We start from the raw sequence: 25,069 nt of genomic DNA, 5'->3' as shown, positions 1-25,069 counted from the left end.
ACAGTTTTTGTTTTATTTTGTTAAAATTCCAATTTTAATGCGGTGGCGCATGCCGGCTGAAGGCGTGACCCCCCTGAACGCAGAGACGGAAAAGCGGCACACGGGTAAACACATATTTTAATGACAAAACAAAAGCTGTAGTGCAGCAGGGAAGTGCACTGGAAGCATCGGAAAATAATAGATATGAAACAGACTGCAAAGTAAATGATCCGGCAGCAACAGCTGGAACTAAATAGGCCTGATTGGACAAACGAGGACATGCTGTATTGAAGCTGAAAAAAAAAAGGAACCAAAACAGGAAAACAAACTTTATTCGACAAAAAAAAAAATCATTGTTTATTTCAACTAGTTCCCCTAAAATACGCAATATCACGTGTGTTTTACCCGATTAATCGAACAAACTAACCGATGGACTACTCGATTGCTAAAATAATCGATATTTCAGTTCCATGCGGAAATGCTTGGTCCCCACAATGTCTTAAGGTGATGTGTCACCATCTGCAGCCCCGCTGTCATCACAAACTCAATAGCAGATCTCCACTTCTCCCAAACAGAAGGAGAAAAAAAAAAAGAAGAAACAATCGATCGATGTCACCCCTCCTCCGTGGGTATCATCACAATCCATCTGTGTTTATCAGCCTATCTGGTTTCCTATCGTTTGTTGTCTGCGGGCGTTGTGCTTTTCTTCTCTTTTTTTATGTGACTTTGTTTTCTTTCTTCCTCCTCCCGCATTTTCTTGGTGATCCATCAGCCCATTTACCTTATCACCGTGCCAAACCAGCCATTTAGGCACCCATCTGTCTGTCAAACTATATCTTGGCTTTCATTCGTCTAACTCGTGCTGTGTCTACGCCCCCGCCTGTCAATCACGCCGCGTGCCTGAGCGGCGTCGTTGGCCCGCCTCCCACTGATTTCTTTTGATTAGGAGCTTTACGCTCTATTAGCTTCTTAGCCTTAAAACTTCACAAATGAGCTGTATCAACAATTGTGTTTTTACCAAGATAATAATTTTTAATCAGAGAGGTATTCGTTTTGGAATACTTTTGTATGACCTCGAAACCGCTTTTATGATGTCTGAGTGCAGATTTACATCTGTGCAAACTGCAACCATGATAAAAAAAACATATTGCAACCTTCCAATGAAAAGCATGTCTCCAAATCGTATTGTTTATTTTATATATCTAACACCACCAAGTTACGACCCACTTGTCTTTATTTGTATTTTATTATGATTTTGTTTAATTTTTTTCATATGATATATTATATATAATTTATACTATAATACACTATATTGCCAAATATTTTGGCCACCCATCCAAATGTTAAGAATCAGGTGTCCTAATCACTTGGCCCGGCCACAGGTGAATGCTCCAGGATACCAAAACATTTTGGACAATTCCATGCTCCCAACCTTGTGGGAACAGTTTGGAGCGGGCCCCTTCCTCTTCCAACATGACTGTGCACCCGTACACAAAGCAAGGTCCATAAAGACACTGATGACAGAGTCTGGTGTGGTTGAACTTGACTGGCCTGCACAGAGTCCTGACCTGAACCCGATAGAACACCTTTGGGATGAATTAGAACAGAGACTGAGAGCCAGGCCTTCTCCACCAATGGAAGAATGGTGTAAAATTCCTATGAACACACTCCGCAACCTTGTGGACAGACTTCCTAGAAGAGTTGAAGCTATAATAGCTGCAAAAGGTGGACCGACGACTTATTGAACCCTATGGGTTAGGAATGGGATGGCGCTTCAAGTTCATATGTGAGTCAAGGCAGGTGGCCAAATACTTTTGGCAATATAGTGTATATTTGCCTTTTATCACCAACTGTAAAGATTTTTCATTATTATTTTTTTTTTACCTAATGGCGACAAATTGTATCTCCAAATATGATTTTATCAACAAAAAAGTGCCTCTTTTAAGGGAAAAAAGTATCTTCCACAAATTAAAACAATTCTCAAATATTGGAGATGCATGCTTGTTACTGGATAGCAATGTGAGCAGTATAGCTAAATGTTTTTATTTTATTTTATTTTTTTAATGAAAAAAAAAGCTAAAAAAATAACTTTTTTCTTTTCAATCAATCAATCAATCAATCAATGTTTATTTATATAGCCCTAAATCACAAGTGTCTCAAAGGGCTGCACAAGCCACAACGGCATCCGCGGTACAGAGACCACATAAGGGCAAGGAAAAACTCACAACCCCAATGGGACGTCGATTAAAAAAAATACCCACCTTCTGAAGATCTTAATTGACAGTAACAAAAAAAATAAACCACAAAAATGATATCTGCTTTTTACCAGATGTTATTATAGCAAACAATTTGGACATACATTCATTTTATTAACAGCAACATTAAAAAGAAAACTGAATCTTTTTTGTCAAAAAATGAATGTTTTTTGAAATGGAGATATGTTTTTTCATTGGATAGGGATTATATGCTAGTATATCATGTGTTTGATTGCTTATAGTCACATAATAACTTTAGGGGCAGTGCATTCAACTGATTACATGTTGATACAGTCAGAAAAAACATCATATTTACAGTAAAAAAACTAAATCTGAAGGTTAATTTATCTTAAAACAAGTAAAGAGTATAATTATTATTTCTGTATTTGTGTAAAAGCTCAGAAAGCAGAAAAATATAGTCTATTGTAATTTATTTTTTCTCAGTACAATAGGGTGGAACCATCCTTGCTCCGGCACACCGTCCTGTTTTTTTTAATATAAACATTTGGGGTTTTGGCACCAGCCGCTAGATTATATCTGACCAATCTAAATCTAAGACTGGATCTGACCAATCAGAGTCTAAGACTAGATCTGATCAATTAGAGTATAAAACGGATCTGACCAATCTACGTCAAAGACTATGTCTGACCAATCTAAATCCTAAACTGAGATCTGACCGATCTAAGTCTAAGACTAGATCTGAGCATTCTAAGTCTAAGACTAGATCTGACCAATCTAAGTCTAAGACTAGATCTGACCAATCTAAGTCTAAGACTAGATCTGACCATTCTAAGTCTAAGACTAGATCTGACCGATCTAAATCTAAGATGATATCTGACCGATCTAAGTATAAAACGAGATTGGACCAATCTAAATCTCAGACTAGATCTGACCAATCTAAGTCTAAGACTAGATCTGACCAATCTAAATCTAAGCTGAGATCTGACCGAACTAAGTCTAAGACTAGATCTGACCATTCTAAGTCTAAGACTAGATTTGACCATTCTAAGTCTCAGACTAGATCTGACCAATCTAAATCTAAGACTAGATCTGACCATTCTAAGTCTAAGACTAGATTTGACCGATCTAAATCTAAGATGATATCTGACCGATCTAAGTCTAAAACAAGATTGGACCAATCTAAATCTCAGACTAGATCTGACCAATCTAAGTCTAAGACTAGATCTGACCAATCTAAATCTAAGCTGAGATCTGACCGAACTAAGTCTAAGACTAGATCTGACCATTCTAAGTCTAAGACTAGATCTGACCATTCTAAGTCTCAGACTAGATCTGACCAATCTAAATCTAAGACTATATCTGACCATTCTAAGTCTAAGACTAGATCTGACCAATCTAAATCTAAGATGAGATCTGACCGATCTAAGTCTAAGACTAGATCTGACCATTCTAAGTCCAAGACGAGATTGGACCAATCTAAATCTCAGACTAGCTCTGACCAATCTAAATCTAAGACAAGATCTGAGCAATCAAAGTCTAAGACTAGATCTGACCAATTTAAGTCTAAGACTAGATCTGACCAATCTAAATCTAAAACTATATCTGACCGATCTAAATCTAAGACTAGATCTGACCATTCTAAGTCTAAGACTAGATTGGACCAATCTAAATCTCAGACTAGATCTGACCAATCTAAATCTAGGACTAGATCTAACCAATATAAGTCTAAGACTAGATCTGACCAATCTAAGTCAATGAGCATGAACTGATGAAGCCTACTCTGATGAGAGGCGAAACGTCTTCTAAGAAAAAAACAATACAGTCCAGCTGCGATCGATCGAATGCCCTGAGATCCAGAATGTTCTGTACTTATTGTGATTTTGATTATTATTTTTCATCTTTTACCTTTCTGTTTTAATCTGTACAGCACTTTTCGGGCAGTAGTCCGTTATACAATTGTGCTCCATAAATAAATCTACCTTGATCTTGACCTACTCCCTGAGTTTACGCTTGGCCATTGAAATCTAAGTTCTTGCCTTGTACTCCGCGTGTACTTTTTATATTTTTCAGCAAGCAACTCTTGTGTTTTTGCCATAAAATTGGATTAAATCACCATCTGGGGAACAAAACCATTCGCTACCATGCAACGCAAACGTGACAATATGCTTTGTTTTGACAGAAACATCCAAAGGAAATGTATCTTTTTCTTATGAATAACCATTTTTAAATGGAGATACTTGGTTCTCATTGGATAATAATTCAAAATAAACACGTTTTGTTTGTTAGCTCCTGTGTTGGATGTCAACATATTGTGTTGCACCACTCCAGTTGTGTTATACTTTACTTCTGTGTAACATGATTTTGAATCAATGGATGATAAATGTGTATTTTCCATGTCAAGTTGAGAGAGTGTTTTTCCCTAAAATCCTGCAACATGCAGCTGGCTATCTTATCTGTGATCTAAATAGCTCGCTCACAGCTTCCAAACGGAAGCAGGTCACCGCTTTGGCTCAGCGCTGTGCGGTTCAAGCCCCAGTGGAGCAAGCCAGACACTGATGTCAATGTAGTCAGGGGGTCTGGCCTCCCGCAGAGGCCCAATCAGTCTTATAGGATCAGTGACGGGGCCCCCCCTAGGCACCAGTGTGCCTTGGCCTGATGGATTGCTCTCGCTTCCTGGCTCAGGTCAGAGAAAAACCAGACTTTGGCGCCTCGCTCCATCTGCGCCGTCCAGGCCTCCTCCTGCACGCCTTGTGGTCACTCAAAACGCCGAAGCTAAAAGATCAGTTAAAGGCCTACTGAAACCCACTACTACTGACCACGCACTCTGATAGTTTATATATCAATGATGGAATCTTAACATTGCAACACATGCCAATACGGCCGGGTTAGCTTACTAAAGTGCAATTTTAAATTCCGCGCGAAATATCCTGCTGAAAACGTCTCGGTATGATGACGCCTGCGCGTGACGTCACGGATTGTAGAGGACATTTTGGGACAGCATGGTGGCCAGCTATTAAGTCGTCTGCTTTCATCGCAAAATTCCACAGTATTCTGGACATCTGTGTTGGTGAATCTTTTGCAATTTGTTCAATGAACAATGGAGACAGCAAAGAAGAAAGCTGTAGGTGGGAAGCGGTGTATTGCGGCAGGTGTTGTGCCGGATAACGCACCCCCACCGTAGAATGCACCCCCTGACTGTTGTGCCGGATAACACAGCCGGTGTTTCATTGTTTACATTCCCGAAAGATGACAGTCAAGCTTTACCATTGGCCTGTGGAGAACTGGGACAACAGAGACTCTTACCAGGAGGACTTTGAGTTGGATGCGCAGACGCGGTACCGTGAGTACGCATGCAGCTGCGGCTTCCAAACATTTGATCGCTTGCCGCTATGTGCACGTCACGTACGTAACTTTGGGGACTTTGGGGAAATATATGTGCTGTATGAACTTTGGGGAGGTGAACTGTACTTTGGGCTGTGGGATTGAGTGTGTTGTGCAAGTGTTTGAGTTGTATTGGCGGGTTATATGGACAGGAGGGGGGAGGTGTTTGTTATGCGGGATTAATTTGTGGCGTATTAAATATAAGCCTGGTTGTGTTGTGGCTAATAGAGTATATATATGTCTTGTGTTTATTTACTGTTTTAGTCATTCCCAGCTGAATATCAGGTCCCACCCGCCTCTCACAGCATCTTCCCTATCTGAATCGCTCCCACTGCCCTCTAGTCCTTCACTCTCACTTTCCTCATCCACAAATCTTTCATCCTCGCTCAAATTAATGGGGAAATCGTGGCTTTCTCAGTCCGAATCGCTCTCGCTGCTGGTGGCCATGATTGTAAACAATGTGCAGATGTGAGGAGCTCCACAACCCGTGACGTCATGCGCATATCGTCTGCTACTTCCGGTACAGGCAAGGCTTTTTTATCAGCGACCAAAAGTTGCGAACTTTATCGTCGATGTTCTCTACTAAATCCTTTCAGCAAAAATATGGCATTATCGCGAAATGATCAAGTAAGACATATAGAATGGACCTGCTATCTCCGTTTAAATAAGAAAATCACATTTCAGTAGGCCTTTAAAGTCTTCTTGTCAGAACATTCTAGACCCCAGTAGAGCGCCCTCGCACAGAAACCGCACTTGTACGTCCGATGCTTCAGAGTAGCAAAATAAAGTCTAACAAGAGGTGAGCGGGGATTTCTTCTTGAGGATATTTGTTTCTTTCATGCTTCTGCTTAGTTCAAAGCATGCCCTAAAAAAAAAATGAAGAAACGGGGAATTTTGCCGCAGGCCACGGGGATGGATTCCAAAAGTGTTTTTCGTAAAACTCTCCTTCGTTTGGGCCTCCGCTATCTGCCAAGAGAAGTTGTTTAGATGATTCCACTAAGTTAAGAAAGAAAAAAGTTCAGGGATATTTGTGGTTTTTGTGGACCGATGAGGAGTATGAACCAGAATTAAAGGGAGTCAAAGGCTGCAAAAAGAACAGGCAAAGCATGCGGGGGTCCTTTTTGAGATTTCCATTACGAGGGTGACGATTCGATGGGGAATCTATTCTTGATTCAACATGATTCTGGGTTCAGACCAGTTCTCACATTGTATTATTTAAAAAGTTAAAGTTAAAGTACCCATGATTGTCACACACACACACACACACACTAGGTGTGGCGAAATGATTCTCTGCATTTGACCCATCACCCTTGATCACCCTTGATCACCCCCTGGGAGGTGAGGTGAGGGGAGCAGTGAGCAGCAGCGGTGGCCACGCCCGGGAATCATTTTTGGTGAATTAACCCCCAATTCCAACCCTTGATGCTGAGTGCCAAGCAGGGAGGTAATTGCTCCCATTTTTATAGTCTTTGGTATGACTCGGCCGGGGTTTGAACTCATGACCTACCAATCTCAGGGCAGACACTCTAACAACAAGGCCACTGAGCAGGTTTGTGGCAATTCCAACTCCAAAAAAGTTGCGCTTTCCATCGTTTTCAGCAGACTGCATTGCAAAATAATTAACGCAAGCTTTATGTATCTTATCCCTGCTGCAGCTTCGCCAAATTGGCAGTCATATTTTTTTTGGATGATTTATTTCTTCAATTATTCTCAGCACTAGGCCTGGGGCTATTTTAGATTAGTCAATTAACCGACGATAAATGAAAACTAAAGTCGGTAAGTTTTCCGGCGTCGATAAATCTTTTTGTCGCTTTTAGTGGCTACGCGTATTTGTACCATCGCGGAATGAAAATAAGGGGGTGAATTATCTTGATCCAGTTTTCTTTTAAGTAATATAGACATTTTTCACAGCTGTTTATCTTTTTTATGGAGGAATGTAGTTAATCACAGATGCTGAGTGCTTGGCACTCAGCATCAAGGGTTGGAGTTGGGGGTGAAGTCACCAAAATTATTCCCAAGCGTGGCCACCACTGCTGCTCACTGCTCCGCTAAACCTACCAGGGGGTGGACCAGGGGGGATGGGTCAAATGCAGAGGGTAATTTACCCACACCAGTGTGTGTGTGTGTGTGTGTGACTATCAGTGGTACTCTAACTTAACTTTAAAGCACATTTTAAGACATTCAACACTTTACTGCCGCCTGACAGCTAAAGTGAATATCTGTCACGTTTCATGTGTCGGTTGACCCGCGACGAACGGGGCCATATGAATCCCCTTCCTACTGTAGTCTGCACCGATGTATATATAAGACTTTTAAAGTCATTTTGATAGTAGGCTAATATAGACACATCATGTGTTGCCTTCAATATAACACTTATATAAGGCTTTTAAAGTCATTTTGATAGTAGGCTAATATAGACACTTACATCATGTATTGCCTTCATTATAACACTTATATAATACTTTTAAAGTCATTTTTATAGTAGGCTAATATAGACACTTACATCATGTGTTGCCTTCAATATAACACTTATATAAGACATTTAAAATCATTTTGATAGTAGGCTAATATAGACACATCATGTGTTGCCTTCATTATAACACTTATATAAGGCTTTTAAAGTAATTTTGATAGTAGGCTAATATAGCTAATATAGACACTTACATCATGTGTTGCCTTCATTATAACACTTATATAAGGTGTTTAAAGTAATTTTGATAGGCTAAAATAGCTAATATAGACACTTACATCATGTGTTGCCTTCATTATAACACTTATATAAGGCTTTTAAAGTCATTTTGGTAGTAGGCTTATATAGCTAATATAGACACTTACATTATGTGTTGCCTTCATTATAACACTTATATAATACTTTTAAAATAATTTTGATAGTAGGCTAATATAGACACTTACATCATGTATTGCCTTCATTATAACACTTATATAAGACTTTTAAAATCATTTTGATAGTAGGCTAATAAAGACACTTACATCATGTGTTGCCTTCATTATAACACTTATACAAGGCTTTTAAAGTCATTTTGATAGTAGGTTAATATAGCTAATATAGACACTTACATCATGTGTTGCCTTCATTATAACACTTATGTAAGGCTTTTAAAGTAATTTTGATAGTAAGCTAACATAGGTTAATATAGACACTTACATCATGTGTTGCCTTCATTATAACATTCATATAAGGCTTTTAAAGTAATTAAAGATTCATTTAGACACTTACATCATGTGTTGCCATCATTATAAGGCTTTTAATTTTTTGCGGCTCCAGACAGATTTTTTTGTTGTTGTATTTTTTGGTCCAATATGGCTCTTTCAACATTTTGTGTTGCCGACCCCTGGCCTAGCCGCCTGTTAGTGAAACTGTTTACACCCAGTATTCTCATCAGCCTATTAACGTACGTGTTTGAGTGTAACAATAAAAAGCTGACTGTAAAACATGGCTGTGGATTATAGCGTGTGCTGCCATCCATATTTTTGTGTGTGTCTGTTTGAAAGAAATGTTGCTTAAATATGGAGGGAGTGTACAAATGCCAGAGGACGTGCGAGTGTGGGGGCCGCAATCCGGCGCGTGATGTGTTCTGGTGGCATGACAGAGGTAAGACAGGCCTGCGTAAACATGCTGAGGCAAGATAGTGAAACGCACCCACTCTCTCCCACTTGTACACACTCTCCTCCCCGTGTTTTGTGTTGGATTTGTTTCCCCTTCCCTTCTAAATCCCTCTTGTTTGTTACTGACATCGCCTCCCGGTGTTTACTCCCGGAAAAAAAAAAAAAGCTGGCCGCCCCTGATTTTTAAAAGCCCCGGCAGGCAATCGAAAAGCCTAACGAGTGGAATTTAACTGGGAGTGGACACAAAACCTCCCAGTGTTTGGAGATTTGGCATGCACGCTCAGCGGTTTGTGTAGAGAACGAGGCGGCGAGCGGGGGTTTAACTGACAGCGTGTCGAGATACGGGGCGATAAGCAGGGAGCGCGGTGACCATAACACATGCAATCACTTTTGACAGCACGGGAATGCGCTTAATCTCTTCACGTCTCCATCGCCACTCTATCTCAGTGGGTGCCGCCATGTGCCAATGCCGCCGACTGACCCAGATAGTGAATGCGGCCATTATTGCCCCCTCGCCCCCACCCCCCGCCAGGATTCCATTTAAGTTCCTTTATCAAAAACTAGGCTGTGAAACGCCACTCAAACAAAAAAAGGCAAATTTTCCCTTCCTTTTATTGCGACTGGCCAGACATAATGTGCATAAATGCAGCCTATTTCTTCCCAGAACAACATGTGCTCTTGCAGAGAGAGCACGCTCCGAAGGTAATGTTCCACGACTTTTCAGCCCCGGTGTGCTACCGCATCGCTCGTCCCCATGAAAATGTTTGTTTTACGGCGTTCGCCTGAAAAGGTGGCTCCGATGTTGACGGACCAGGGGGGCAAAATAAATAAATAAATAAATTTAAAAAAAAACTCAGAAAAACTGGTCATTTTTCTATCGTTGAGCTCGGAACCACTTTTGAAAACTGGAGTGGGTGTTCAAAAGGACATTGAATAACCTACTAACCAACCTACTCAGTGGCCTAGTGAATAGAGTGTCCGCCTTGAGATCGGTAGGTTGTGAGTTCAAACCCCCCCGAGTCATACCAAAGACTATAAAAATGGGACCCATTACCTCCCTGCTTGGCACTCAGCATCAAGGGTTGGAATTGGGGGTTAAATCACCAACAATTATTCCCGGGCGCGGCCACCGCTGCTGCTCACTGCTCCCCTCACCTCCTAGGGGGTGAACAAGGGGATGGGTCAAATGCAGATTTCACCACACTTAGTATGTGTGTGACAATCATTGGTACTTTAACTTAACTTTAACTTAATAATAAAGTATTTCTGATTCTCTGATAGTACAAGTTGTATTTAAGATGACAGTAATAATTTATTGGAAAAACTGAGTGAAATTAATCGATTTACGGGTTGAACAGGGTTTGTAAATTAAAAAGTTTGTATAGTGAGGTACATTTCTCCATAAGAAACATTGTAAATATGAATAATGGATTCCAGCCTTAAGACAATTCCATATTTTAGTAAAACTGTGTAGACTTAGAGACTTAGACTTCCTTTTATTGTCATTCAAATTTGAACTTTACAGTACAGATAAGAACGTTATTCCATTGCATTAGCTCATGGTCGTGCAGGATAAAAGAGCAATACGGTGCAGATATAAATAAATAGATTACTGTACAGATAAATATATTGCACTTATGCATATTCATCCACGTATATAGATGCATGTTGTATTGTCTTTATATTCCAGCGACTTAATCCATTTTTGGGGATTATTTTGATGTGTTCAAGAGTCTTACGGCCTGAGGGAAGAAGCTGTTACAAAACCTGGAGGTTCTGCTACGTAGGCTGCGGAAGCTCTTTCTAGAGTCCAGCAGTGAAAACAGTCCTTGGTGGGGGTGGGAGGAGCCTCTTCAGATTTTCTGAGCCCTGGTCAGGCAGCGGCTTTTTGCCATCTCCTGGATAGGAGGAAAAGGAGTCCTAATGATCTTTGTAGAGTAGAGTTTGAACACAATATAAGTAGCCATACAGTACTGTCTATCAAACAAACCTAACAAGGGGATGAACTCCCAGCAGGCACAAGACATTAATACAGCGTTGATTATGCATGCATGTCGTTTAAAACTGACTTTGAAGCAACGTTGCAAAGTAGTTGTATTTGTAAATTGAGACAATGTTGATGTCTAACCTTCGATCCAAGTTGTTGGTTGGGAATTGACCAAAATGTCACAACCTGACATTGAATAAACATCGTCAAAAAACATGCTAAATAAATGGGTTATACCTGTAAAGCGCTTTTCTACCTTCAAGGTACTCAAAGCGCTTTGACAGTATTTCCACATTCACCCATTCACACACACATTCACACACTGATGGCGGGAGCTGCCATGCAAGGCCCTAACCACGACCCATCAGGAGCAAGGGTGAAGTGTCTTGCTCAAGGACACAACAGACGTGACGAGGTTGGTAGTAGGTGGGGATTGAACCAAGAACCCTCAGGTTGCTAGCACGGCCACTCTCCCAACTGCGCCACGCCGTCCCCGTGTTGTTTCAACGTTGTATTTGTGTTTTAGAGTTTTGTATGGGGAATGACCGAAATTCAATGGTCAAATCCACCTTGGGGGGAGCGGCCGTGCCAGCAACCTGAGGGTTCCTGGTTCAATCCCCACCTTCTACCAACCTCGGCACGCCCGTTGTGTCCTTGAGCAAGACACTTCACCCTTGCTCCTGATGGGTCGTGGTTAGGGCCTTGCATGGCAGCTCCCGCCATCAGTGTGTGAATGTGTGTGTGAATGGGTGAATGTGGAAATAGTGTCTAAGCGCTTTGAGTACCTTGAAGGTAGAATTTAACCCATACCTACTCAGTGGCCTAGTGGTTAGAGTGTCCGCCTTGAGATCGGTAGGTTGTGAGTTCAAACCAAAGACTATACAAATGGGACCCATTACCTCCCTGCTTGGCACTCAGCATCAAGGGTTGGAATTGGGGGTTAAATCACCAAAATGGGCATGTCACCGCTGTTGCCCACTGCTCCCCTCACCTCCCAGGGGGTGAACAAGGGGATGGGTCAAATGCAGAGGACAAATTTCACCACACCTACTGTGTGTGTGACAATCAATGGTACTTTAACTTTAATTTAACTTAACATAACCCTTTTAACCCAACATTGATTCATCATCATCATCATATAGCAGTCTGTCGGGCGCGACAATGACTGTTTCATTTCGGTCGGATCATAGTCCTCCACTCAGCCCGGTCTTTTGCCTTCAGCTGCCAGGTTGCAGTGTCGATCTTCAGTTCCCTCAAATTCTGTTTAACTTTGGCCTCCCTCGGTTTCGTTTCCCTTCCTCCAGCTGTGAGTAGAGCAGATGCCGAGGGAGCCGCTCGTGACTCATTCTCTCTACATGCCCGACCCATCTCAGGTTTGTTTGGTTTAAGATGTCATGCATCGATGGCAGTCCAGCACGACTTAGGACCTCTGTGTTCGGGATTTTGTCTCTCCAGGAGATCTCCATGATGGTCCGAAGGTGGCGCATCATGTAGGCGTGAAGTTTTCTGACTTGCAACTTGTAGAGGGTCCAAGTTTCAGCACTGTACAAAAGTGTAGCTTGCACAGTTGCTCTGTACACCTTGCACTTGACGCAAATAGAGACATGCCTGTTGTTCCAGAGTCTTTCCCTTAATTTCCCAAACACAGCACTCGCTCTCCCCATCCGTCAAAAAACATGTTGTTGTGTTTGAGTTGCTCGACGTCAGGAACCTAACTCAACAAGTTCTCAACGTTGTTTTAACGTCTTGTGCCTGCCGGGCTGTCCTCATTCGCAGCCGTCCTGCCGACACACACACACACACTGTCACTAGCCCCGTGGTGCACTCACACTTTGAATTCACATAACCCTTAACTTTAATAGCCAGTTCGCTTCAATGTTTAGGAATAAATCAATACAAGATCCTCACCCCTACTCGGCGTACATAGTGGCAGTCTACAAGCATGAATTCCATTGTGTCTTCTCCTTTCAATCATCTCGGGCCGACTACTATTCAACTCCAAGAGCCACATTTGCCCTTTCCTCCATACCTTCTTTTTCTCCAGTTGAGCTATTTTCCATCCCCCGATGCTTGTTGGGAGTGATTACTCTTACGGCTGAACGAGGCGCTGTGTTTGCCGCAACTGTAGTTTCGCGATACCCAGGCCATAACTTTCACCGGGAAGAAATAGCTACTCTCCCCCTGCATCCCATTTATACGCCATATCTTGTCTCCGTGTAGGGACTTCCATTACTCCGGAGCTGTCGGAGGTGGCGGGGGTGCGAAGGTGCGGGGAAGGGTAGATGAAAAGAGGCGATAGAAGGTTGCGGCTGTTGCTGTTGCGGGAGATGCTCTCCCTTTCGACAGCGGGGCGAAGCGGCGACATGTCGGCGCTGAGATGTAATCAAATTTATGATGTTTCACCTCATCAAAGCAGGAAGTGCAGGGGCGGGAGGAAGACAGCGAGTCAGAAATAGGAAGGAAGTGATGGGAAAATCATGTCCCTAATACATTTGTTTACCGCAAACTGCATTCCTGTCTTGTCCAAATTGGATTTAGGAGGAAAACACGAAGCAAACTTGTATTTATAAAATAAGTGCAATGTGTTATGGTCAAAATGCAATGGAAGAAATGTTCACAAATATGTAGCAGGGACACCCTCAAAGGCTCATAATTTGACAAATGCGCCAAATAAGTTTTGTTCGAGCTTCGATTTGAACCAATCTTGCTAAAATTTCAAAAAAAAAAGTGTTACGCATTTAATGTTGATTCGGGTTAGTTAAAGTTAAAGTACCAATGATTGTCACACACACACTAGGTGTGGTAAAATTATTCTCTGCATTTGACCCATCACCCTTGATCACCCCCCGGGAGGTGAGGTGAGCCGTGAGCAGCAGCAGTGGCCGCGCCTGGGAATCATTTTTGGTGATTTAACCCCCAATTCCAACCCTTGATGCTGAGTGCCAAGCAGGGAGGTAACGGGTCCCATTTTTTTATAGTCTTTGGTATGACTCGGCCGGGTTTTGAACTCACCGGTCTCAGGGCGGACACTTTAACCACCAGCCAGTGTTTCTTAACCGTAACCAACAAGCGCCTCTTTGAGATACCTTCAAAGGTTCATAATTTGACAAATGATCAATGACTTAATCAGTCGCCAAATAGGTTTTGTTCGAGCCTCGATTTGAACCTATATGTTACGCATTTAATGTTGATTCGGGTTAGCCAGTGTTTCTTAACCATAACCAACAAGCACCCCCTAGTGGGCCACCATAAAATATCAGTTTTTCAGCTGTGGTATCTATGGGCTGCTGCGGTACTCAGTTGTAATACACTTTCCCATCAGTGGTGGCAGTAATGACAGACAGAAGTCTTGAGCTAAAGTCATAGAAGTTTCCTAAAAGTGCCAAAAATATGACTAAAGTGTTGAAACTTTAGGCCCCTTCTACACTAAGGTTATCCAGGGTAAATCCCACCTAACCTTATCCTTGTCCACACACACACACAATGCCACCGTTTAAGACTCTATACAAAGCTAAGAGCCGGAGATTCAAGAAATAGACGGCACATTTACCCATGTAAAAAATTATCCGAGGAGGGGAACCTTAAACGATGGTTTCGTCTGGCCGAAACGGGGCTTGGGCTGAATAATTATTTGTTCAAAGAGTTATCCGGCTTAATGTACACAGGGTCTTAGTTTCATTTGCACTTTATTTATTTTATTGACTATTCAAGTAAATATATTATTTTAGCACTGCGTAATTGTATGTTTTTATAAGTCCCTTCTTGTGCAGTATATTTAATTAGTTTATTTTTTTTTTTTTTTTTCATTTTTTAGGCTTGTCTTGTTACAGTAAACTGTAAGTAGGTTAGATATATATGTATATATATATATATAAGCGCAGAGAGTAATTTCACCACACCTATTAAGTGTGACTATCAGTGGTACTTTGAGATACCCTCAAAGGTTCATAATTTGACAAATGATCAATGACTTAATCAGTCGCCAAATAGGTTTTGTTCGAGCTTCGATTTGAACCTATATGTTACGCATTTAATGTTGATTCGGGTTAGCAAGTGTTTCTTAACCGTAACCAACAAGCGCTCCCTAGTGGGCCACAATGAAATATCAGTTTTTCAGCTGTGGTACCTATGGGCCGCTGCGGTACTCAGTTGTAATACACTTTCCCATCAGTGGTGGCAGTAATGACAGACAGAAGTCTGGAGCTAAAGTTAAAGAAGTTTCCTAAAAGCGCCAAAAATATGACTAAAGTGTTGAAACTTTAGGCCTCTTCTACACTAAGGTTATCCAGGGTAAATCCCACCTAACCTTATCCTTGTCCTCACACACACACAATGCCACCGTTTAAGACCCCCTCCGTCCGCCGTCCGCCGGCGCAACGCGACCTAGTACGAATGCGCGGAAAAATATGCCTTATAGTTATATATAGCTACCTTTGACCTGGAAGTGTATTCTTACCCATTCAATTTTCGTCTCCCGAGAGGGGTACAACAGAAAATAATCAGTTGAATAGAGGCGTTAATTGCGGGAATAAATACATTGCTTGTCTGCATCAGTGTTTTCTTAACCATAAAATATCCTGTTTTCTAAGCGGTACTCGGTTGAAGCACACTTTTCCACCACTTGTGGCAGGAATGACAATCTGGAACATACAAAAGTCTGTAGCTAAAGCCATAGAGACATTTCTTAAGCACAGAAATGATGACTGAAGGGGTGAAGTTGTATTTTTTATTTGCATTTTAACATATTATTCTCAGTGACCTTGTGGTTAGAGTATCCGCCCTGAGATCGGTAGGTCGTGAGTTCAAACCCTGAGTCATACCAAAGACTATAAAAATGGGACCCATTACCTCCCTGCTTGGCACTCAGCATCAAGGGTTGGAATTGGGGGTTAAATCACCAAAATATGATGTTTGAAGGACGTTCAAGAACTTGGTCCCATCCCAAAGTCTCGCTGTTTACCCTGACCACGGCGACGTCGTCCATCCTTCGGCCATCCTTGATGAAAGATGGACGACTGCCAGCTTTTCTGCGGCAGATGAAATAGTGTCACCGTGATGTAGCGTGGCGCGATTAGCCCGACATGACCGCAACAACAAAAGAAGTCAACGCGACCGGCGAGAGGAACTCCGTGGTCCAGCGTAACACGAGATGTCTCACTTGGAGGCCCTCCAGAGGGGACCTGAGAGGGTTCACGGTGGCAGTCGCCTCGGCTGTTTAGCAATCTTGGCATCCTCTACTCCTTCCATTACCCTGGTCTTATTCCCGCCTCTCCCCCGTTGGCAGGGATCATCGTGATTATACAGTACACCCAAAGAATACACTTGTGTGCCGGCATCGCAATGTGAGGAAGGTGTGTCTCTGCTGGAGAGACCATGGCGTGTCTGCCTACCAAACCACGATTGAAATCCTCAAATGGAAAGGACGGAAATGCCAAAGCCGAAATTTTTTAACTTGCTACAATTGGAGGGGTTTTCCATAAAATGTGCCTCAAAAAGTCAAGAAATCTTGAGGTATCAGCTTTTTCTTTGGCCTTTCATGCGACAGAAGAGTCATGTAAACCAGGGCTTCTTAATCCTATTGCCCAATACAGATTATGTAATCTTACTCTTGATTTTATGGTATGCAATAATTATATCTAATCCATGTACAGGTTACAATAATACACTTTGTCAAATGATCTGAAAGCATGTGTTAATCTCAAACATTTTTTTTTATTTAACTCAAAAACCTGAGGCTTAGGTCAGGCTGATTAGACAAATAAATACTGTAAAAGAAGGGACCCATAAATAACTGATGAAAAAAAATAAATGTACTTACAACTATGTTGTGCTATAATAAATAAAGTTAAAGTACCACTGATTGTCACACACTACTCTCTGCATTTGACCCATCGCCTTGTTCCACCCCCTGGGAGGTGAGGGGAGCAGTGAGCAGCAGCGGTGGCCACGCTCGGGAATCATTTTGGTGATTTAACCCCCAATTCCAACCCATGATGCTAAGTGCCAAGCAGGGTGGTAATGGGTCCCATTTTTATAGTCTTTGGTATGACTCGGCCGGGGTTTGAACTCACGACCTACCGATCTCAGGGCTAACACTCTAACATATTATTCTCAGTGACCTTGTGGTTCGCAGTGGCCTTGTGGTTAAAGTGCAAATAAAAATACAACTTCACCCCTTTAGTCATCATTTCTGCGCTTAAGAGATCTCTCTATGGCTTTAGCTCCAGACTTATTCTGTATGTTTCAGATTGTCAATCCTGCCACATGTGGTGGAAAAGTTTTTGCTTCAACCGAGTACCGCTTAGAAACAGGATAATTTGGGGGGGTCCCGGGCCCAATTGATAAGAAACACTGATGCAGACAAGCAATGTATTTATTCCCGCAATTAACGGCTCTATCCAATTGATTATTTTCTGTTGCACCCCCCTAGAAAGAAGGGAATGGGTCACGCCCCTCCCACTCTCCACCGCGACTATAAACAGCATCATTTGTCTATAAGATTGTTATAAGTGCACCTCTGCATAACTTTGTATCCTTATCAACATTAAAGAAAACAACACACCGGTCCTTCTTCGTCTCGTCAATATTAGAGCAGGACTGAATTAACCCAACCGTGGTCACAAATTGAGTTGTCTACAAAAGCAAATACCTGCCAGGGTCTCTCATCAGTGCCAGATCAATCAATTTAAATCAGTCAAAAAAAAATTATAGTTTAAAAGAGGATTTTTAAAAATTGTTATTATTTCATGCAAATTGAGGTTTTTTAAATGTTAATGTTTTTTTTTGTTTGTTAGTTTTTTTTCCTTTATGTTAATAATGATACATAGCAATTTTATAGACATATTATACTATTTATTAGTGGTGTCAAAAAAGTCGATTTTCGAATGAATTGCGATTCTTCTTCTTGAACAGAAAAATCGATTTTGACCTTTTTTTTTAATTTTTTTTTTTTTTTAATATGTCCTGTCCAACCACTCAGACAAATCATATTGTTGATGTAGAACAGTGGTTCTCAACCTTTTTTCAGTGATGTACCCCCTGTGAACATTTTTTTAATTCAAGTACCCCCTAATCAGAGCAAAGCATTTTTGGTTGAAAAAAAGAGATAAAGAAGTAAAATACAGCACTATGTCATCAGTTTCTGATTTATTAAATTGTATAGCAGTGCAAAAATATTGCTCATTTGTAGTAGTCTTTCTTGAGCTATTTAGAAATAACTAAAAACATGTTGAAAAATAAACAAGTGATTCAATTATAAATAAAGATTTCTACACATAGAAGTAATCCTCAACTTAAAGTGCCCTCTTTGGGGATTGTAATAGAGATCCATCTGGATTCATGAACTTAATTCTAAACATTTCTTCCCAAAAAAATAAATCTTTAAGATCAATATTTATGGAACATGTCCACAAAAAATCTAGCTGTCAACACTGATTATTGCATTGTTGCATTGTAATGAATGGAATAGCCTACTTGATTTGATGTTCAGTTTATGAACTTACATTCATATTTTGTTGAAGTATTATTCAATAAATATATTTATAAAGCATTTTTGAATTGTTGCTATTTTTAGAATATTTAAAAAAAATCTCACGTACCCCTTGGCATACCTTCAAGTACCCCCAGGGGTGCGCGTACCCCCATTTGAGAACCACTGATGTAGAAGATCAGAGGTGCCCAAACGTTTTGATTTGGGGGCTGCATTGGTTTAAAAAAAATGTGGCGGGGGGCCGGGCTATATATATATATATATATATATATATATATATATATATATATATATATATATATATATATATATATATATATATATATATATATTTATATATATATATATATATATATATATATATATTAATATATATATATATATATATATATATATATATATATATATATATATATATATATATATATATATATTAATATATATATATATATATATATATATATATATACATATATATTAATATATATATATATATTTTTTTTTTCTTCCTGTGCACGATGTCACGTTGTCGATGGAAAGATGCATATTTAGACAATATGATTTGCCTGAGCGGCTAGGAGACACAGAGAGTAACAAAAAAAAAATGGATTAGAAAGGACATGTTTAAAAAAAATAATAATTAAAAATAATTTTTAAATTTTTTTTAAAACTTGGGACTTCCCGCGGGCCGGATTTTGGACGCTCGCGGGCCGTAGTTTGGGGACCACTGATGTAGATGATCATATCTGCTGTACAGATTTAGTGGATACTTCTCTTGTTGCCTTATTTGTATTTGACTTTTTTAGATGTTTGGGTAGAATTTTATTAAACAAAACCAGTTTTTTTCCAAGTAATATAGAAATTTATCGGAACTGTTGATCTATTGTTCGGAGGAATGTAGTTAATCATACAACTGGTACCCAATGTTATTTAAAAGTATTGGTTTTGAATAGATTCTGAAACGAATCGTTACCCCCAAGAATCGAATCGTGTGGTGGCCAAAGATTCACAGCCCTGCTGACGTCAACAACTTTGGAGTTGTTGAGGCACTTCTGGAGACAGTCTGTCAAACGCAAACGCGGAAAAAGTACTTTCACTTTTTGGTGGTCGTCTTGTAACCTCGGCGTGAAAGCGGTGCCTGTGCTGGAGGCGAGGCTATCGCACGAGTTGTTAACAGTAAAAGTATTTGAGAGGTTCTCTCTTCAAATGCCATCTCTGAAATGCACGCCCTTTTCTCGGAAAGGTTTTGGAAGACGGCCACGCGGTTCGCAAAAGTCGCGAGTTTCTGAAGTCTTCCATCATTCCGCGTTATTGCCGGATTGAAAAGCAAAGTGGCGCCGCAGATGCAATATTGCAACAAATGCCGCTATCAGCGATTATCAGTGAACTTTCTGCCAGAGTTCCGCGAGGAAAATAAGTGCGTGCTTCTGCGGGGCGATGTTTTGCCTTCTGACATTCCAAGCCGCCCTTGCATAAAATAACATCATTAGCTACAAAGATGCTATGTGTGAGCACATGCTCTGTGTGTCCGGGGCGAACGTCAACAAACTTCGCTTCTACCAAGCTCGCCTTTGGCTAACTATCAATATTAACTCCCTACATATTTGTGCATAAGCAGTGTATTTGTCCACTGCCATGTTGAATAAACACTTCAACAAAACATATTCTTCTCGGGTCAATTAAATGACAGCTAATTAACCCAAATAGATCAAATTTTAGAATAAAGTTTAGTAGGTTAGAATTCTAGAATGTGTCTTATTGATGGTATTGTTTTTTAAAAAGCATGCAGTATCTCCACCTTTGTAAACACCTGGTACTCTCTGCAGTTGAGTAAACATATATTTTCTTTGCTATCCTTTTAAGATTCGGTCACAGAGGATCTTTGACTAGTCAAAGATCCTCTGTGACCAAATACACTTAGACAGTCTAAGTCTAAGTCGAAGTGACAGGATCCACGACAAAAATGCTAGTCAAAGATCTTCTGTCACAGAGGATCTTTGACTAGCATATATAGATAGTCTAAGTCTAAGTTTAAGTGACAGGATCCACTACAAAAATGCTAGTCAAAGATCCTCTGTCACAGAGGATCTTTGACTAGCATTGTTGTTGAGGATCCTGTCACTTAGACTTAGACTCAGTCTAGACAGTCTAAGTCTAAGTGACAGGATCCACTATAAAAATGCTAGTCAAAGATCCGCTGTGACCGAATACACTTAGACCGTCTAAGTCTAAGTGACACAATCCACTACAAAAATGCTTGTCAAAGATCCTCTGTCACAGAGGATCTTTGACAAGCATTTTTGTAGTGGATTCTTAGACGTAGACTTAGACTGTCGAAGTCTAAGATTTGGTTATAGAGGATCTTTGACTAGCATTTTTGTTGTGGATCCTGTCATTTAGACTTAGACTGTCTAGATAGTCTAAGTGACAGGATCCACTCTAAAACTGCTAGTCAAAGATCCTCTGTGACCGAATACACTTGGACAGTCACAGAGGATCCTGTCTAAGTGACAGGATCCACTACAAAAATGCTAATCAAAGATCCTCTGTGACCGAATCTACTGCAAAATGCTTGTCAAAGATCCTTTTTATGTCCAAATCTACTAAACATTACCAGTTAAAAATCCTCTAATCACATAGAGGATCTTTGATCCATATCTTGTCACAAAGAGGATATTTTAGAGGACAACATAATAACAGCCCATTATGGTAAATAAATGGAGTTCAAAACCAACCTTGTGTGTTGGCCTAGATTGTGTTCTACATCTGTTTTGGGTTTGCCGAAGCCGTCGGTAAAGTCTCACGGAGCACCGGTCGCCCGTCAACATGGCAGTGACGTGTGCGTGTTGATGTGCGGTGATGTCGTTTGCGTACGTTCGACTCCGTGATCCGTCTTCCTTCCCTCCTCCTGTGCACCATCTGCATGTTGGGGGAAGGAAAACAAACATGAGGCGTCACTGTCTGCTCGTTACCTGACATGATGGATGGAGGGAGTGCCGTTCGAACGTCACCCGGGGGTTGTGGATTTCTGCGTGCCAGGCGAGCCTCAGATGGTCCTCTTGGAAAATAGCAGGAATTCGTCTCCTGGAACTTCCTGCTTGTGTCCAGGCAGGCGCGCCTGGCGTTTGGTGAGGGAAGCCAGGGCTTGGAGAGCCCAGCATGCGATGCTTGATGACTCTGTCACCGCGCTGGCTGGTGAGAATGATCCAATGATCCAATTCTGACAGTAAAATGTGAAGTGGCATCATCACGAATGACAACGTTGGAACCCATAAGGCATAATCTTCCAGGTTGCAGACTTCTGCCCTTATAAAACTTTTAGCAATATTCAGCTTTCCCTTCTACTTATGAGCTTCCTCATGCCTATTCATTTGGGTTAACAGCTTTTCAGACATTGGCTGGTGGATAGTATGAATATATATATATATATATATATATATATATATATATATATATATATATATATATATATATATATATATATATATATATATATATATATATATATGAATAAGCGGTAGAAAATGGATGGATGGATGGATATATATATATATATATATATATATATATATATATATATATATATATATATATATATATATATATATATATATATTAATATGTATAGTCAAGGTTTCTGTAGTTTATCCGTTATACAGTGCTCAATACCGGGGTAGAGCAGAATATACGTTAGGTCAGGAAAAAACACAAGAGGCTATATCATCCCTACCAGCCTGTTTCACAGGTTTCTCTGTTCGTCAGGGGATTTTATTAAATAAAATCCCCTGACGAGAGTATTTTGTCCCCTGACCTAACGTATATATGTGCGTACATATATATGTATATATACATATATACGCACATATATGTATATATACATAATGTATGTGTATATATATATATATATATATATATATATATATATATATATATATATATATATATATATATATATGGAAATATATTTATGTGTGTGTGTATATATATATATATATATATATATATACATATAAATTCATATATATATATATACGCGTAAATATATATATATATATATATATATATATATATATATATACACATACACACATACATACATAGATAATGTGTATATATGTGTGTTATATGTATATATACACGTATATATGTATGTATGTGTATATTTATATATACATGTGTGTGTGTGTATATACATACACACATTTATATATACACACATACATAGATAATGTGTGTATATATGTATATATGTATGTATGTGTATAAATATATGTATGTATGTATATTTTTGTTTATATATACATGTATGTGTGTGTGTGTGTGTGTGTGTGTGTGTGTGTGTGTGAATGTATATACAGTATATATATATATATATATATATATATATATATATATATATATATATATATATATACGTGTGTGTGTATATATATGCATACACATGTATATATTTGTGTATGTGTGTATATATATATATATATATATATATATATATCCACATATATAGCTATATATATATACAGTATATTTAGTTTTTTTATATATGTATACTTATTTTTACATAAACACTGTAGATATATATACTGCTAAGCAATGAATTGAATAAATTAATTCTAAATACAACAGTTATTTTACAGTAATAAATAGTTGAGTCAGTTATAATTTACATGACTTGATTATTTTATTTTCAATAAGTCCAAGACGAATATCATGATTATTTTCCATTGTACTGTTTGTAATAATTATGATAATTGTCTTGAACTTATTAAAAAAAACAGATATTCATTGTAAAAAAAGTAAAATCTTCTTTATGCACTTTTGCACCTTCTTTTTTGCACCTTCAACTTTGACAGGATGCATTTTATTTCATTGGTTTTATTTTATTTTTTTAATTCTCAAGTAGTTGTACCTTGGATTTTGTTTGTAACCCATTCCAAAAGTTTAAAGAAGACTGAATCATACAAAAACAACCAATTCCTCCCGTAGGAAGCAATGCAATTCCAATTAACTTGCTCCAAAACTCAAAAATATGAACACAAACCATATTTTAAGGGGAATAAGTCTACTTTTAAATGCAGAAAACAATGCAAAAATAAATGGCAGACGAAATAGATAAAATGTTAAAAGAGCCATATTGGACCAAAAATAAAAAAAATAAAGACAGAGCCGCAAAAGAATAAAAGCCTTATATAAGTGTTATAAAGAAGGCAACACATGATGTAAGTGTCCATATCAGCTGTATTAGCCTACTATCAAAATGACTTTAAAAGCCTTATATAAGTGTTATAATGAAGACAACACATAATGTAGGTGTCTATATTAGCTATATTAGCCTACTATCAAAGGCTGACGCAAATTGTCATTGACAGAATGTTGTATTTAAATTTTTAATCTACACATTTTGCAACTTTGGAAATCATTAGTAAAATGGAGGCTTCTCACAGGATGAGATAACTTCTGGAAATGACTGGCTCAGAATGGCCAAAGGTGTGTGTGTCCAAGGCTGTGTTCTTCTAATGGATTTATTACAATCTTTGCAAGCTGGGTAACGTTTGCTGTGGTCTGGAACAACATGGCACACAAACAGCTATCAGAAATGCAGCCAAGACGACATACAGATAATGTGTCATGAGACATGTAAATATAAATAAATACACGGAGGACATAAATAAAGGAAATTAAATGAGCTCAAATATACCTACAAATGAGGCATAATGATAAAATATGTACATACAGTACTGCTAGCCTAAATAGCATGTTAGCATTGATTAGCTTGCAGTCATGCAGTGACCAAATATGCCTGATAAGCACTCCGGCAAATCAATAACATCAACAAAGCTCACCTTTGTGCATTCACGCACAGCATACAACGTTTGGTGGACAAAATTAGATTAAAACACATCTTTCTGTGGCAGCGTTAGAGAAAGTTGTACATGTAAACAAGCTACGGTGAGTTCAAGGATCGCCGAAAGTAGTAGGACAAAACGCCGCTCGCCAAATACTCTCATCAGTGAAGCATGTATAACATAAACAGAGGACATAAGTAAAGGAAATTAAATGAGCTCAAATATAGCTACAAATGAGGCATAATGATGCAATATGTACATACAGCTAGCCTAAATAGCATGTTAGCATGGATTAGCTTGCAGTCCTGCACTGACCAAATATGTCTGATAAGCACGCCGGCAAATCAATAAAATCAACAAAGCTCACCTTCTTGCATTCGCGCACAGCATAAAACGTTTGGTGGACAAAATGAGACTTTCTGTGGCAGTGTCTGCGAAAGTTGCGCATGTAAACAAACTACGGTGAGTTCAAAGATCGCCGAAGTTAGAAGGACAAAACGCCGCTCGCCAAATACTCTCATCAGTGAAGCGTGTATAACATAAA

General features: G+C 39.5%; 1 protein-coding gene across 1 annotated transcript in view; it reads left to right on the top strand.

Moving 5' to 3' along the window:
• Positions 1–25,069, top strand: part of diaph2 (diaphanous-related formin 2) — a 1,014,494-nt gene that overhangs the window by 987,816 nt on the left and 1,609 nt on the right. The window lies entirely within an intron of this gene.

Source organism: Nerophis lumbriciformis, linkage group LG16 (genome assembly GCF_033978685.3).
Source record: "Nerophis lumbriciformis linkage group LG16, RoL_Nlum_v2.1, whole genome shotgun sequence".
Taxonomy (NCBI): domain Eukaryota; kingdom Metazoa; phylum Chordata; class Actinopteri; order Syngnathiformes; family Syngnathidae; genus Nerophis; species Nerophis lumbriciformis.
The sequence above is the reverse complement of the archived record's forward strand: the minus strand, read 5'-3'. Positions and strand labels throughout refer to the sequence as shown.